Source organism: Triticum urartu, chromosome 5A, assembly GCF_056163025.1.
Source record: "Triticum urartu cultivar PI428250 chromosome 5A, HENAU_Tu73, whole genome shotgun sequence".
Classification (NCBI taxonomy): domain Eukaryota; kingdom Viridiplantae; phylum Streptophyta; class Magnoliopsida; order Poales; family Poaceae; genus Triticum; species Triticum urartu.
This window is the reverse complement of record NC_141877.1, coordinates 470,126,993-470,132,239: the sequence shown is the minus strand read 5'-3', so window position 1 is coordinate 470,132,239 and position 5,247 is coordinate 470,126,993. Positions and strand designations below refer to the sequence as shown.

At 45.8% G+C, this 5,247-nt stretch overlaps 1 long non-coding RNA gene across 1 annotated transcript; it reads left to right on the top strand.

The window, feature by feature from the left end:
• The first annotated feature begins 1,927 nt into the window (after positions 1-1,927).
• On the top strand, positions 1,928-3,425 carry LOC125509826 (uncharacterized). The gene is made up of 2 exons (XR_007284231.2): positions 1,928-2,979; positions 3,164-3,425. It is a non-coding gene; the product is annotated as an uncharacterized LOC125509826 (long non-coding RNA).
• Positions 3,426-5,247: the final 1,822 nt, after the last annotated feature.

Sequence of the window (5,247 nt, the reverse complement as noted above, 5' to 3'; positions counted from 1 at the left end):
ATGACCATAAAAGATATTACTCATATAAATAGAACAACCATTATTCTCTGATTTAAATGAATAACCGTCTCGCATCAAACAAGATCCAGATATAATGTTCATGCTTAACGCTGGCACCAAATAACAATTATTTAGGTCTAATACTAATCCCGATGGTAGATGTAGAGGTAGCGTGCCGACCGCGATCACATCGACTTTGGAACCATTTCCCACGCGCATCGTCACCTCGTCCTTCGCCAGTGTTCGCTTAATCCGTAGTCTCTGTTTCGAGTTGCAAATAATAGCAACAGAACCAGTATCAAATACCCAGGTGCTACTGCGAGCTCTAGTAAGGTACACATCAATAACATGTATATCACATATACCTTTGTTCACCTTGCCATCCTTCTTATCCGCCAAATACTTGGGGCAGTTCCGCTTCCAGTGACCAGTCTGCTTTCAGTAGAAGCACTCAGTTTCAGCCTTAAGTCCAGACTTGGGTTTCTTCTCCTGAGCAGCAACTTGCTTGCTGTTCTTCTTGAAGTTCCCCTTCTTCTTCCCCTTGCCCCTTTTCTTGAAACTAGTGGTCTTGTTGACCATCAACACTTGATGCTCCTTGACTTTTACCTCCGCAGCTTTTAGCATTGCGAAGAGCTCGGGAATTGTCTTATCCATCCCTTGCATATTATAGTTCATCACGAAGCTCTTGTAGCTAGGTGGAAGTGATTGGAGAATTCTGTCAATGACGCAATCATCCGGAAGATTAACTCCCAATTGAATCAAGTGATTATTATACCCAGACATTTTGAGTATATGCTCACTGACAGAACTGTTCTCCTCCATCTTGCAGCTATAGAACTTATTGGGGACTTCATATCTCTCAATCCGGGCATTTGCTTGAAATATTAGCTTCAACTCCTGGAACATCTCATATGCTCCATGACGTTCAAAACGTCATTGAAGACCCGGTTCTAAGCCGTAAAGCATGGCACATTGAACTATCGAGTAGTCATCAGCTTTGCTCTGCCAGACGTTCTTAACGTCGCCAGTTGCATCAGCAGCATGCCTGGCACCCAGCGGTGCTTCCAGGACGTAATTCTTCTGTGCAGCAATGAGGATAATCCTCAAGTTACGGACCCAGTCCGTATAATTGCTACCATCATCTTTTAACCTTGCTTTCTCAAGGAACGCATTAAAATTCATCGGAACAACAGCATGGGCCATCTATCTACAATCAAACATAAACAAGCAAGATACTATCAGGTACTAAGTTCATGATAAATTTAAGTTCAATTAATGATATTACTTAAGAACTCCCACTTAGAAAGACATCCCTCTAATCTTCTAAGTGATCACGTGATCCAAATCAACTAAATCATAACCGATCATCACGTGAAATGGAGTAGTTTTCAATGGTGAACATCACTATGTTGATCATATCTACTATATGATTCACGCTCGATCTTTCGGTCTCATTGTTCCGAGGCCATATCTGCATATGCTAGACTCGTCAAGTTTAACCTGAGTATTCTGCGTGTGCAAAACTGGCTTGCACCCGTTGTAGATGGACGTAGAGCTTATCACATCCGATCATCACGTGGTGTCTGAGCACGACGAACTTTGGCAACGGTGCATACTCAGGGAGAACACTTTTATCTTGAAATTTAGTGAGAGATCATCTTATAATGCTACCGTCAATCAAAGCAAGATAAGATGCATAAAAGATAAACATCACATGCAATCAATATAAATGATATATATATATATATATATATATATATAGAGCGAGTCTATTCTAATAATACCCATTAAGACCTTATTCTAATAACACCAAAGCCTTATTCTGATAACACCCGAACCAGCCCCCGCGTCAACTCCACCAAACTGCAACCGAAGAAAACAACCCCAGCCCCACGTCAAACCTTATCCATCCCCCACCAAACCAGCCCACACCAAGCCCCACCCACCTTCTCCGGTCGAACCCACCCTTGTCTTCTCCCTCCTACCCCCAAATCCCCGCCTCCCCGCCACCTTCCTCTCCACGCGCGGCCACCGCAAGCCGCCCCGCCACCTTCATCTCCGCGCGTGGCCGCCGCAAGCCACCCCGCCACCTTCCTCTCCGCGGCCGGCCGCTGCCCCGCCACCATCCTCTCCACGCGCGGCCGTGGCAAGCCAGCACCCCACCACCTTCCTCTCGGCGCCCCGCCCCTCTTCACGTCACCGGGCGACCTCCCAGCCACGACACCCCCTCCCCAGCCGCCATCGCCACACGCTTCCCTGCGCCGCTCGGCCACCCACCACTCATTCCCGACCCTTGACTGAGATCCGACAATCGATGCCACCCCCTCCTTATCTTCCTTCAGGACGGCCTGGATCCGGCCTTGCCTCCTCCACACGAGCCGCCACCTCCCTCCACCACCTTCTTCCTAGCCCCCTCCCCTTCCTCCTCATCAGGCAACCCGATGTTCACCGGATCCGCGTGATGGCTGCCGCCCGGGAGCCGCGATGTCCCGGATCCGACTCGCCTCCTCCATGGCCTCCGACATCGCCATGTGGTGCGCCAACGGCCATCCACGCCCCGCGCAGCTCGTTGCTGCCCGAAATGCAGTTTGGCGGCCGTGGCAGTGCAGCTCGGAGGCACGAGTGATGCGGTTCAGTGCCGGTCGTCATGAGGACGGGATCCTCAGGTGAGCACCGCCACCAGCAGGGGCTTTGCCTGAACCATCCTCTTCTGCTACGAAGCGAAGCACCACCGTCCTCTGAAAAAATTGGTTGCATCGGGGGGGGGGGGGGGGGGGGGGGGGGGTGGTGTCTGCAGTGAGGGAACGGCCGACGGAGGAGCGACGAGCAACTCACCGATGGGTGTCATCGCCCCTCCGATCCATATCCCTTTCCCCACCTCCTGCAGAGTCGGCAGATCTAGGAGGCGAGGCCTTGTCCCGCGCCGCCCTGGAGTTCAACCGCCATGGATCTGTGTTGCCAGAAGGTTTTGGCCGGCAGGTATGAATGAGGTCCATGGGTGGCGAGGTTCTGGCGAGTATGGGGCCTGCAGTTCGGGCGAGCACAGCAGGCAGCTTGGCTGATTTATTTGTCCAGAGCCGTTCTGTTTTAATATTGTTTGCAGTTTCTCTAGATGTGTGTTGCAGTGCACTGAATAAAAGGTTTTGTATGGACATCTTCGCAGTTTGCTACAGTTTGTCACTCCAGCGGGGAACTCACATGCAGTACACTCCGGCGACGTTGGGATTGCATCCAGGATTTGCAAAAAAAATAACGTGGTTCGGGCGGGTGGGCGGGCATGCAGCTCACCAGCCTCAGCCTCGCAGTTCGTTTGGCATGGGCAGGGTCACTGGAAAAAAGAACATGAAGTTCATCTTGTTCATGTAGTCTGGATGCGTTTGTAACAAATTAGAAACAGAAGAAAATGAACATTGCAGTTCTCTCGACTCGACCGTGCAGTACAGTTGCACTTGTTTGAAAACTTTGATGTTTTGCTTTTCGAAAGTTCATTTCCTTAGATGCAGTTTATTAGTCATGTCTAATGCAACTCACTAGCCTTGACTATGGAGTTCACATGTGTTTTTATAAAAACAAAAATAGAGAAAGACAAAACGAGAAGTATGTACTTCACTTCAACTTTGTGCTGCACTTCAAATTTTCCTGAAGTGAGCTGCACTCATCCCGCCCTGTGTTTCATGAAGGCCTAAAAAAAGGTAAAATCCATTAAGAGTTGCAGTGCACTTCATCATCGTGTGCGGTCCACTACACTCGGCCTCACATTTAGATGAAATTACAAACAAAAAGTTAGAAAAAATTCTAATAGTACAGTTGCCTTTGTAGACATTGCAGTGCAGTTTTCAGTCTAGTGCAGTGCGTTTTTCTATTTGATGCAGTTCCCTCGTCGATTTTGGCATCACAAAAAAATAGAGTGTCCGCATTTCGGTAAATTTAAAACTGCTCCTAAACAGTAAGAAATTAGAGAGAGTGTTCTACATGAAAAAGTTGCGTCTCATCGATATCTTTCCAATGGCATATCATTTGAATCGTTTCGACAACAGGTTTGTAAAAAATTCGTGAAAAACGACCGCTGCCATTTGTCGTCTGCCACACGATTTTCGAAATTAACTTAAAACTGTAAGGGATCTCAAAACCATTTCTACATATGAAAGTTGCGCCTTGTCCATAGCTTTCCAACGACGTATTACATGCCTTGTTTCGACAAACGGTTAAAAAACTAGAGCGAAAACAGTACCAAATTTTTTTTTTTGAAAAACATAATTCCGCGATTTAGTAAATTTGAAACTGCTCTTAAACTGTAACGAATTAGAGAAAGAAATATATATGAAAAAGATGAGCCTCGACGATATCTATCCAACGGTGTATCATTTACTTCATTCCGACGAGCGGTTTAGAAAAAAATGCGAAAAAAATGCTCGCTGCCACTCTTTGTGGGCCGCACCATTTTCAAAACTGTTCTTAAACCGTGAGGAATATCGAAAAGTGTTCAACATAGAGAAGTTGCGTCTAATCCATAGTTTTTCAACGATATATTACACGCCTTGTTCCGATAAACGATTAAAAAATTAGAGCGGAAACAGTACCGAAAAAACACTGCGTGCAGTTTTTTGCCACGGGAAGTTCACCCGCCTCAGTACTGCAGCACACTTGGTTCAAACAATGACGAACACTTGCATTGAGCGTGCAGTGCAGAAGTGTTATCAGAATAGACCGGCTGTAACAATTCATCCACAATATCATGTATGAATCAGAAACTTCATTGAAAACTAACAAACTATAATCTCAGTCATTGAAGCAATTGCAATTTATCATAATATCGGAAAGAGTCAATATAAGAGCTTTTCAGCAAGTCCATATACTCAACTATCATTGAGTCTTTCACAATTGCTAACACTCACGCAATATTTTTGGGTATGAAGTTTTAATCGGACACAGAGAAAGATAGGGGCTTATAGTTTTACCTCCCAACCTTTTACCTCAAGGGTAATGTCAACAATAATAGTTCATGAAAACTCACATCCAATTATCTATATATATTAAGATCTTTCCAATACATTGTGCTTTCCAAAGGATAAAATGTAAAAAGTAAAGGTGAAGATCACCATGACTCTTGTGTAAAGTATAAGACAAGAATAAAAGATAGGCCCTTCGCAGAGGGAAGCACAGGTTGTCATGTGCTTTTATGGTTGGATGCACGAAATCTTAATGCAAAAAAACGTCACTTTATATTGCCACTTGTGATATGGACCT